Here is a 12960-nt window from a genome sequence, read left to right as displayed (position 1 = left end):
TCTTCAGTAATGTCTAAAAGATTTCCTAGTGATAGAATTTTGTGGTTCCATAAAAGGAGTTTTACTAATTTCAAAACTAATAAAGTCTAATGTGTTAAAAAAAATTGTAATTACCCATTTTCATTCGACAGCCTGAGGAGCTGATTTCCTCTTCGAACTCCTCACTAAAAACTGTAGTCTAGTCATTTGGTACATTTTTGGATTTCAATTGACTGAAGCGGGGGCAGCTCATTTTCTGTACTGAACGAGTATGATTAGGGATTGTCTCAAGAAGGAAGAATAAAAACAAACCGTAGCCCTGCCACTCCCACTCACAGCAAACATCCCACACACTAATTGATGTCGGCCTGACAGTATCCAGAAAGAAGCAACCTTGCAGTTTATTGAGCTCAGTCTTTTCTGGCACTACCGATGGGACTCCGCTAACAGGCACCATCTTCCCGGCGACCAAGACAAAGAGTTGAGAGCATGCATAGCACCCTCCTCTCCTTCATATTGCACCTCCAAGCCATGCCTAGGTCTTACAGAATCCATCTCCAAGTTGTGCCTAGGATTCACCCACTTCGCTCCATCCTCATGGCTCCTACCCAACTTCAGACCACCATCATATTGTGGAGGAGATCCACAGCAGCACTCTAGCTGGTCTTCTGACCTCCCATCTTAACCCTCTGTGATCTTTTCTCAACACGACAACCAGGTCCCCTATTTCTCCAGTCTAATCTCTGTCCATGACCCTCAACCTTCCTTACACTCCAGCTTTCAGGCATACGGTTTTTCACTTCCTAGAAAGCACCATGTGTGTTCCCTCTCTCTCTCTCATTTTCCCTACTTCCTCTGCTTTCTACATCTACATGTTCCTTCCTCTGCCTCTAGTTTTCTCAAGTTCTCCTTCCTAGCACTTCTTTAGAATGTCTTCCCTGACCCTTCCTATCTGAAATATATATTCCACTGTGTGCTTGCCAGCATTCTTTACATCTCCTATCAGGCACATACCACTCTGGATTTGAATCTCTGCTTATTTTTGTCTCAACCAATCCCAACCTGGGATGTCAGGTTTCTAAGCTCTGTGAGGACGGACTGGATTACTAATTCACTATTATATTTCTGGCTTCTAGCACAATGCCTGGCATATAGAAATTACTGCTCACTCAGTCTTTTATAGAATGAATATGTGATACAAAATTAACATAGCAAAGGGATGCCCCAGCGGAGGATACACAGTAGATCACTGAGCCTGTATGTGCCCTTCCTGTCCTCAGTACAGCTCTACCAACCTTTCAGATTTTCCATGGGTAGGTCTGAGATTCAAGGCAAGATTTTACCATTTTCTTGGACATCTAAATAATAATTGTGGAACATGATTTTAATAAGTATTAACATATAATCTAGTTGGGTAATTACATACACTATTTCTAAAAACTTGCATTGGAAGATCTTCTCCTTCATCTCCTTCTCATTCTCTTACTCATTCTATCCTCCAGCAACACCAGACTCACTGAATTACCAAAATCAAATGCCTTGCCATATTTCTATGCTCATCCTTCATTTGCTTTGTAAATGTCATCTCGTCCAAGAAGCCTTTCCCCAAAGAAGTTAATAATATCCATCCTCCAGAATCTGCAGTGCATTGTTTATACCTATATTAATGTATTTCATGAAGCCTTGTTTTATGGTTATTTAGGTATTTATTATCCCTTTTACACCACCACCCCCACTAGTCTTTCCCTTCCATCCACCTCTACCCCATCACCTATATCTTAATCTTAAAATCAAGATTGTGTCTTTTTATTAGTGTAAGTACTCGCACACTCTGTCCGCGTTGTTAGATGTTTCAGTGGACACTTGTTTCTTTATTTGTGTATTGAATTTAGTTCCTAAAAACTCCTGAAGAACAGATTAAAATAGCACTGAATAAACAGATCTATATGCTGACAGAGATATAATACTGAAGCTAATATTATTGCTTTTTAATAGCACTACAGGTTGGGAGTTTTCCTTTTACACACAAATGTGTGAACTCTATCTTTCGGAAAGCAGTTGGCAATTCATATTTACCCTAAATGTCATCCTTTGAAAAATATCCACTGTGAAGTAATCACAAGACAGCTGTCAACATATTGTAGTTCTTAGATGATGCTATAGGTGATGTCAGGCAACAGGTGATGTTAGATGACAGGTGACGTCAAAGCCTACATTTCATTCAGGTGAGAACGTTTTATCAGAAAAAAAATTAAGAAGAGGAGAAAAGATACCTGGAGCCACCAGTCCTTCTACATTTCTAAAGATAACTCTCAAATAAAGAGCCCCAAATAGAATTCCACTTCTCATCCTTAGTCATGGTGAATGGACTATCATGGAGCCACTTCATAATTCCACCCTGCTGTCCTATTGGATCTTTCACTCAAGTGTTATGACTTTCTACTTCTGAAGAGTAAATCAGTTCAGTACCCAGGTCTGACTGAAGTACAAAGAAGCAGTAAAAGTCTTTTTTTTTCATATCCACTTGTTCATCCAAATATTTGGGCCTCTGTAAAATAATTCTCTTAGGAAAATGTAGACTTAATTTTATTGATGCTGCCATTACTCAAAGCATATTTGGTACTCATATTTGGCCTGTGACATGCTCCTTCAGATACTCCCAATGAAGGGAAGACTTTGTCATTGAACTTTTGGTTTTGGAAATGAATCAGAAGTAAATGAGAGCTGAGGCCTGTGTGCGAATAAGGTAGGTGACCAGGAAAAAACCACTTGGTGAACTAATTCTCAAATTGTATGAGAGCTTTGTAGTCTCACATTTTACAGATGAAGACACTAAGGCTTGGAGTGGTTTGATAAATGAATTGACAAGTGACTCCAAAGTAACAAAAAATTTTTTTCTGCAACTCATAAACCAAAATAACTGGTTATTCCACTGTGTGATATACTATTTTTTGACTAAAGAAATTATGAAATAACATTGAATAATGATATAACATAATAACAAAATGACCCATACCTTACCTGCCCTCAGTAAAACTACTTTCACTTTTGCATGTCACCTTCCACATGCATGAATTTAACAAACTTAGAATAGGGCATACATACCATTTTGTTTTCCAGTTTTTTATTTAACATTTAAGTATTTCATGGATATTTTAACAACCAAATAATATTCCATCCCATAGACTTGCCATCACTTATTCAAAATCTATTCATTTACTAATGCTGGACCTATCAATGGCTTCCAACACCTTGCCATTATTGATAACATAATACTGTAAAAAGCAAAATAAGTCATTCTTACCAAGCGCCAAATAAACATTCCTATCATACGTTTCCAACATAGAAATTAATTTTTAAATATTAATTTTAGATCATAATTCAGCAGACACAGATATGTACACAAATATATTTATGAAGTGTCTGTCATCCTGATCCTCTAAAGAAGCCATGTTTTCAAACTGGAGGACAATTAAGGTTACTATATAGTACTGCGCTAGAAATGCTTGGCGTCTAGGATTATAAAAGACTCTTGAAATCTAGATGTAGAAAGGAAGGTTTCTTTTTTTTAAAGATTTTATTTATTTATCTGACAGAGAGAGAGAGCACAAGCAGGGGGAGCTGCAGGCAGAGGGAGAGGAAGAAGCAGGTTCCCCACTGAGCAGGGAGCCTGACAAGGGGGGGCGGGGGGCTCATAGGGCTCAATCCAAGGGTCCCAGGATCATGACCTGAGCCGAAAGCAGACACTTAACAAACTGAGCCACCCAGGAAGGTTTCTATCCAGGGAAAGAAGATGACAAATCTCTTACTAGAGAAAAGGCCCAGAGTCACTCTGCACATTTATGATAAGCAGTCTATAAATGTGAAAAGAAAAATCTTGAATATTCATTTTCAAAATTATTCTTATGGTTTTCATAATTGAAAGTAAAGATTACTTGTCCAATGATCCCTGCATTTATTATTATTAGTGGTCAGTAATAATGATAGCTATCAAGAAATATTAATTTAATTATTATTGAAATAATAAGCACCAAACCACATAGTGAAGTGTTTCTTTCCTCAGTGCTGTTGCTACATGACAGAAGTTTATGAAAACACAGCTCTGAAATGTTGTGTGATATAGTGAAAAGAATACTGAACAAGAAGTCAAAGAGATAAGGATCCTAGTTCTGGCTACACAACAAACAGGTTATGGGCACTGGGCAAATCACTTACAAGTTAACCTCGGCCTCATTTTCTCAATCTGTAAAGGAAAATACAAATGAGTAGAAATGGTCTACCTAAGACACCTATTCCACTGACAGGAACTTCGAAAAAGAATTCCTCTTTGATGAAGGATGTGCAAGGTAAAGTAAGGCCTTGCTAAACAGGTTACCCAGAAGTAGAGCCAGCCTTGAAAAAAAGGCAGAAGTAGGTCCTTGATAGATGACATGATTTAAGGAAAGCCAGCAGGAAACACCCAAAAACCAATGCCTATGTGTTATACACTCTTCAGTATTTTTGTGATATCTGCAATTCTACTGTTAATGGTGCCTCTTCTAGGTCTTGAAGGCTTCCTCTATTGAATGTTAATATGACTTGGAGTCTGCACCTTAAATTAAAAATGAGAACCTCCAAAAGGAACTCCAAATTGGGATTAGACTCTTGAGATTGGGAGTAGGTAGAGGATGATGGATAAAATTTCCTGGGGAGAGGACAAGGGTGATCAATGCCCCCAAATACATAGACAGTTAAACTGTGTGACCGGGGTTTGGCCCTGCTTACAACAATGTTTAATTGGGGGGGGGGGCACCTGGGTGGCACAGTTGGTTGGGCCTACATATTTGTAGGTTGACTTAAGGACTCTATCCACAAAATAACCCAAATGGTTTAAATAACAAAATAAAGGATTTTATAGGAAAAAATATAATCTACTTTGGTAGCCTGACAAAAACCAAATAGAATCAAAATAAAATTCAAATTAGTAGCATTACCATAAAAATATAAAATCAAAGCAAGGGAAGAGCACTGTATGATTTTATACCATGATGGCAGTTGCAAATTTGTTTGTATATTTTATTTTTCTATATAATATTGACATAAAATGGTTGCTATAGTGGTTTTTTTAAGTGAGTGGCAGAACTCCTATTGCAAAGAAGAGGTTCCCTTCCCACCTTGGGCTTGATAAGAGAGCCTACACCTCGGTGTACTCAATGACACCACCTGGGGGTGCAGTCGGTTGGGTGTCTGACTCTCGGCTTCTGCTCAGGTCATGATCTTAGGATGGTAACATCAAACCCCACGTGGGGCTCTGGGCCTCACTAGAGTATGCTTGAAATTCTCTCTCTCTCCCCGTCTCCCTCTGCCCCTCCTCCCACTCACACTCTCCCCCACCCCTGCTCTCTCCCTCTCAAATAAATAAATAAAATCTTTTTAAAAAATAAAAGAAGGCAGAAAGGAAGAAAGGGAGGAAGGAAATTACTCTATTTAAGGGAACCCATAGTTATTTTAAAGACCTTCTACAGCAATGAAGAATTGTATGGATAAAATGAATTTTCATTTATGTTTTTATTTTTAATAAAAGCAAGAAAAGAAAGATGCATACTTGGTCCAATTAGGAGCCTATTGCATTGGTTTTGGGAAGAGAGGTTAATTGTTTTGTCAGGGAAGTAGCCAACAGGCAAGGGGCTGAGAATAGTTGGATTGTTTTCGTCCTACCGCTCTGCTATTCCTTTACTATCTTCTTAACTGGTTTCTCTTGCTCTTCTGATGCCTTAATGTTCATTCATTCTTCAAGTCTCAGATGTTGGCCTTCTCATACCCTTTCTTAGAGAATCCCTCTGTTTCCATTCCACCTCCATCAGTGTGGCCCCCGGGCTTCCATTATGAGCAGACAACTCCCAGATGGCTGGCCCTGACTTTTCACGTTCCAATTCAAGACCGACTAGCACTTATAAATGATGCCATATGAATGGCTGTCACCTCATGTTCCTTTGCTAAAATTAAACTTAACTTCCTGTCAAAACTGAATGCCTTGTCTGATTTCTCTTTGCGCGTGTGTGTATGTGCATGCATGCGTCTGTGAGTGTATGTGTGTGTGCGCCAGCCAAGCTTAAATTTGTTCTATTCCCATAACCAGGCAATAATGCTGACCTCCCTTGCTTCTTTCTCAACACAGTTCTTTCTATTGACTGTTCTATCACTCTAGTACTCACGCCTGGACTTATTTCTCACAAATTCAAATATTTTAGAATTGCAAGTCTCTGGCTTTCATCAGCCTGTCAAGGAGAAAAAAAATGGGAGTGGGGGTATGAACCAGATCAGGGTTTTTCACCTATGTTAATTAGACCCCTAGGCTCCACAGAGCTTCCTTGGCAGCTGCCAAATCAGACAATAAAAGACCAATAGAGTATGGCTCCAGCCCCCAGGCCCACTTTTCCCACAGCAGCTCCACCATTATCTGTTTCATATGTGACTTCAAGTATGATCTCATCTGAAAAAAAACTTGTAACATTACCTTAAGAAAAATAAGTTTGAAAACCACTGTTAGGTGACTTTTTAAGGTCCTCAACTCTAAAATTCAAATCCTATGGAATCTGGTAATGTAATTATTAAGATAGTATGAAAGAAAGTCCTCGTTAGGCTTCTCCTTCTGTGCATCTTTAGATCAATTTTGGCTCTGGCAACCTGAAGAATTTGAATGAATTTAGGGTAAAAATGCAGGAATTATTGTGAGTTTCCCAACAGTCCGCAGGATGATTTAGTAAGCCTCTGTAAGTCCACAGCATCTGTGATAAAGTAGGGGCACATCCCGAAGACCGCACTTTCTGAAGTCCTTAGGATCCCCACCTTCTTCCCAGACTGAAGCACATCATGATGATATGCTTTCCAGCCCACCTGTATTTCATCTGCACACAAAAAGGAGTTTCTGGGCTCCAGGTTCATGGAGATTTGATAGTTTTGGCTTTTTCTTTCTGTTTCATGTCCCTTTGCAACAGTAAATAAATAAACAAATAGCATTTAACAAGTGTTGCCCTGGAGCGTGAAACCGGCTGGTTTGGCGTCAAGGTGCAGGAGGCGAAATGCTGTAAGTGGGTTCTGTGATTGAGGTCTAGAAAGTAGCAGCTGAGCAAACCGTGCGTGCGCAGGGGTGGGGGTAGGGGGTGACTGCCGCAGAGCCACGCTTCACACGCAAGGCAGCGAAGACTTCGTCCAGGCTTCAAGTCTTGGCGATCGGTTTTTCTCTTCAAGTCTGCTCACCAGCCTGACATTTGTGCACCTGATTAACTCTGAGTATAAGAATTCACCTCATACTCAGAGAGACCTCATACTCAGAGACTTACCAGTCTTATCTCTACAGAAAGGCTTTAGGCCTAATGGATCAGACCTGGTTTGGGCACTGAACGTGTGGCTAGTCTGAATTGAGATGCCCGTAAGTAATGCAAAATAGACACTGGATTTTGAAGACCTAGTGAGAAAAAACATGTAAAATGTCTTCTTAATACTTTTGTATTGATTATATGTTGACTCACATTTTGGAAATTATTTGGATATATTGGTTTAAATAAAATACATTATTAAAATTAGTTTTACTTGTTTCTTTTTACTCATATTTTGGCTACTGGAAAATTTTAAATTATATATGTGGCTCACATTAACTATCTATGGAAAGACTGGTTTAGACTCTAAAGGAACTGTGATATACTGAGAGTGCATAAGACCTAGTGACAAAAAAAAATCTAAATCAAGTTTCTGATTTTACTGCTTCTTGAGGTAAGTCACTTAAGCACAAATCCCAGCTTTTTCATTGACCTTGGGCAAGTTAATTAGATCTCTCTGTGCCCCAAGGTTTTTCATCAGTAAAATGAATCATGCAACCTATCTTATGAGGTTTTGTGAAAATCAAATAAATTAATAAATGCAAAGAACAACTGTCACATTATAAGCACCATAAACTATGAATTATTCATATCTCTAAACTTGTTTTTTTATTACACTAAAAGAAGGATAGATACTTCATAGGATGAAGTTAGGATATACTCTAATATATTTAAAATTAATTTATAAATCATAAAAACTAGGTAAATGTTAGTAACAGTTCAGTTCTAAAAGTCGTTAAATCTCGGCAACCCTGATGGTCATTACAAAGTTTCAGTCCTCCAAGTTAAATATGAGTACAGCATTCATACTCCTTCATCCTAAAGTGTCAGTAGGTTGGCCTACTGTGCATATTTTTGTATCCTATCACAGACTATGCTGAGAATGACTTTTTAGTAAAACATCAGAAGAGCGTAGGATTGATGCCAACCTTACTCTCAAAGTCATGTTTATACATATATACTGGGGCATTTAAATTGCTCTCTCAATAATTTTGATACTGCATAGTTTTTAAGTTGACTTTTTGGGCTTTCCGGAACATATTGTATGTTAGAAGTATTTGAACATACTGTAAGAAAAGATTTCAACCACAATATATGGTGCAACTCCTGAGGGTAAGGAAGAGATTGTTCTTTAATTTCTTTTCAAAATAGCATGCATACTTGGAGATTTATCAGAATAACAGATGTAAAAGAAGAAGTGATTCTTAGGATAATTTTTTCAATGAAAATCTTTATTCATTTATTTCACTAATAGTTGCTAAGTGGCTATTACCTGCCGGGCACTATTCTAGGTACCAGGGACATAAAGATAATTAACATAGACAGAAATCTTGCCTTCATGAGGCTGTTCAGGATCAAAATTATTAAGAGAGCAAGTTAAATATCAAACATATGCGTATATACCCAAGTTAGATGGTTATGTTGGTAGGCATCAATCCAGAGCTTTTTTGACTTTTTACTAAAACACCATTTTGAACTTAGTCTGTGAGTAGGATCAAAAATTCAGTCCATCTCTTTGCTAAATGTCAGTGTATGCATGATCTTCTGTAGTAAAGACTCATTATGAAACCCCAGCAAGAATCTCACCTATTCAATGCCAGATGGCACAAAAACAAACCATTTATAGAGTGGATTACAAGTAGGCTATATACAAAAATGCTGTCTCCACATGATTCCTAGTCTTTCAACCAAGTGCCAAGGATTTATGTGCTTAATTCCCATTAGAATTTACGAGAATTAACAATGCATGAATGAAAAAAATATATATATCCTTAACTGAAAAGTGAAAATCTTGAAGACCGCCCCCCCAAGATAAAAGTTCAAATTTTGCATGCATTTTTGATAAGAGCCTTTTAAAGTTAAATTTTAGAACCGTTGAGGTTGTAAGTGGGGAGCAGATTAAGCATGTGCTGACTTGGCTTCACAGAGGCTGAATCTTGGAAAGGCTGCATGGTGCAGTGGAAACACTCCCTGGTCTAGGAGTCCACAGACCAATTGGGTTTTAGTCTCTGGCTCAAGAACTTAAAACTTTCTGGGTACAGAAGGACCAATGTATGTGAAAGTGTTTTATATAATGCTAAGCAGTAAATACTCCTGTACCTGCGTACAAGACATACTTGAACAAGTAAATACCTCATTGATAGAGAATGTTAAATTTTATATGATAGAGTTATTGTTTTTAATTAACTGATCAGATATACTAGGAAAGAAATGCAAGAAACCCATGATCCCCTCGGAAGAAAAACCTGGAGCTTAAAAAGAGCTGTGATTGTCAAGGGATTTAATAAAAGCAGAACAAAATGACAGCAGTCATAGACCTACACACCACAACCCCATAGTGACTAGAGGACACACTACACTACATTAAGACTGCCAGAAATTTTTGTGTTAAGAATTATCACAGGAAGATAAATTATTTACTTGGAGGCTTATCACTGGTGTTTATCCCTCCAGCTTACCCAGACAACCGCTTGCCCAAACAACTAGCAACTAGTTCTGAAAATGTTAGAATCATACCTCTATTCTACAGTTTTAATTGGGACTAAGTGATATGAGACCCACAGCCAAAAAGTATTTCAAATATTGGAACTCTTGGCATTGGGCCACTTCCACATCTACCTCTTAAGCCTGTTCACCTGCCCATCTCTATGCAGCCCAGTGACATTCCAAGAGACGATGGGTAACAGCGAGAAGCACAGACAATAGAGTTTGTAGATGTAAGACATTTTGTATTTTGAATCTTTATAAATAAGACTCACATTTGTCATAATGCATGCATACAACAGTATTCTTTATACCCCATGGAAATGATTAATGATCCTTTTGACAATAGCCATGCCAGAAAACAACTGCTATAAATCACATACCAACTGCCAATACAGAACGCCATAATTCTAGATCAGATAAAGGAGAAAGGCAATCCTGACCAAGTTCTTCTATGCAGTGAAAGTGTATACACCCATCCCTAGTTATTACTGCCTTCTGAGAATGAGCTACCACCCTGTTTCAAGTTGTTGGAAGCATTGTTCTATGCTCCCCCTTATTCCCGAGATTACAAACTCTATCATCAGTTCTGGCCTTTGTTCAAGCTAAGAGGACTTAAAGAGTGATTTGGCTGGTATCTTTTTAATTATATTCAATTAGTAAGATGAATCAGCACTATTTTATATAAGAACCTCTTATATTCGGCTCTTATTTATGCCTGGTAATGCAAGGAAAGAGGTATCTTCTAAAAAGAAGACAAAGAAAAAGCAAGAAAGACAATCCTGATTTTTGCCTAAGAGTAAAATCATTCTTGTGAAGTCTTTTTTTTGTTGTTAAAGATTTTATTTACTTGACAGAGAGAGACACAGTGAGAGAGGGAACACAAGCAGGGGGAGTGGGAGAGGGAGAAGCAGGCTTACCGCAGAGGAGGGAGCCCGATGTGGGGCTCGATCCCAGGACCCTAGGATCATGACCTGATCCGAAGGCAGGCGCTTAACGACTGAGCCACCCAGGTGCCCACATTCTTGTGAAGTCTTTTTCCAAATGGCTAAATGGCCAGTTTCCATTTCAACCCCTTTCCTGTTTGTCCTATAGATAATTATGAATAAGCCATAGGCAAAACTAGAGTAGGGGATATTCATCATTTAAATCTTTTTTTTATATTACTGAGCCTTTTACTTCTGTATTGATAAATCAGTTTTGATTTTGTTTTTGGAATACATCACCCTTTTGGCTATTAAAAAACTAATTAACATGAGTCCTAAGCCAAATAAAATCTGCAGACATTTCATCACATATTTGAGCACCAGGTTAGGGGCTCAAAGCATAAAATATCTGCTCTTGGCTTAAAATCTGCACGAGCGACCTTAAGTTACTAGAAAACGGTTTGACATTACTGAATAGTAAAGCACATAAGGAATCATGTAAATGCTAACGTAATAAAGCTAAGAAGCAACCAAAATTTCCCCAAATCCAGAGTAAATCCTTGGCCAAGAAAACTTTCTGCCCATAATACAAATAATTATCCCAACCTTATTAAATTAAGAAAAACATAGAGTTCAGTTGGAGCCTGTGTCATTGTTTTTCACTTTTTTTCTTTTATATCCTCACAGTGCCCAGCACAGCACCCTTTATGTAGTCGGTTCATAACTCACATTCAACAAAAATGGGTGTAGTGTCCTCCATGTGCCAGGTTCTGTCTGGGCACCGAGAAGAACGGGGCAAAATAAGACAATGTTTGTATTCCCATAGGAGTCATATTCCAGTTGAGACTAGAGTTTGCTGAATAAAGGAAATAACGTTGCCCCAGGACTTACTCTTAAATCCTTTTTAATGTAAAATCAGGCAGATAACACCACACTTTTATTTTTACCAAATGTCAATCAAGTTAAAGTAGTAACCATATTTACGAGATATGGAAAGAGAAAATTATAAAGTTTAAAAAAATTAGTAGAAATGATGGGTGGCTGGGTGGCTCAGTCGTTAAGCGTCTGCCTTCAGCTCGGGTCATGGTCCCAGGGTCCTGGGATCAAGCCCCACATAGGACTCCCTGCTCAGCGGGAAGACTGTTTCTCCTTCTCCCACTCCCCCTGCTTGTGTTCGTTCTCTCGCTGTGTCTCTCTCTCTGTCAAATAAATAAAATCTTTAAAAAAAAAAAAATTAGTAGAAATGAAAGTAAATGGGCTAACCAGAAAATCAGAATGCAGGACTGGACAGTTAATAGGGGAAGTACTTAAATTAGAGTCTAAGTTAACATTCTTTACTTTCAGCCATGTTCTAATTATGGCCATTTGTCAAAAAACAAAACACCACAAAAGCTTAAATACCATAATCTGCTCATATTATCATATAACTGATGTTTATAATAATGGCCTTAATGCACTGTAAGATTGAGGTAACCTCTGAATAATCGAAGAAAAAATGCCTTATATGTCCTAAATTTTAAAAATTATATTGCATTTTTAGTCCGTGAAATTTACAATCCACGTAAATTATGTATGACTCTCCATTAACCTGAATATTAAATTAAACTTCCCATTCCTTAATTATTTTACCAACACTTATACTTTGCCTTCCGACCTCTTCCCAATGCATATACACACCACCCCCTCTCAAGCCACACCCACATGGGTCACCGCTTTTTTTCATGGTTGAGACTGACTCCATTAAAAAAAAAAAAAGGTAAAGGGGAATGAGGTAATTTCGAATATTTTAATAGACCAAGGCTTTTGATAAAAGCTTTAAAGTTTTACCAGACATTAATAGGGAAACTTGCATTTGCTGTCTTCATTCACAGGATCACATTTAAATAACGTGTAACAGAAGAAGAATTTTAAAGACTTCTAGAAGAAGGCATGCTATACTTACTTAAATAACTACCACTTTGTTCTTAGAACATCAAGAGAATCCATTAAAACCTTTATCATCAAGACAGTGCTGTCATTAATAGCAAAATAGTTTCTTAACCTGACTTTATAAAACTTTACACCTGTGCCCCTCACTTATTAATCCCTATCTGACCTGCTCTTCTGAAACTGTTCTCTCAAAGGTTGCTAATTTCCTCATCACCAGATCCGATGATATCTTCTCATCCCTCTCCCTTTTAAACTTCCTAGATATAACTTACACTTGATGACCA

Source organism: Halichoerus grypus, chromosome 12 (genome assembly GCF_964656455.1).
Source record: "Halichoerus grypus chromosome 12, mHalGry1.hap1.1, whole genome shotgun sequence".
NCBI classification, from domain to species: domain Eukaryota; kingdom Metazoa; phylum Chordata; class Mammalia; order Carnivora; family Phocidae; genus Halichoerus; species Halichoerus grypus.
The sequence above is the reverse complement of the archived record's forward strand: the minus strand, read 5'-3'. Positions refer to the sequence as shown.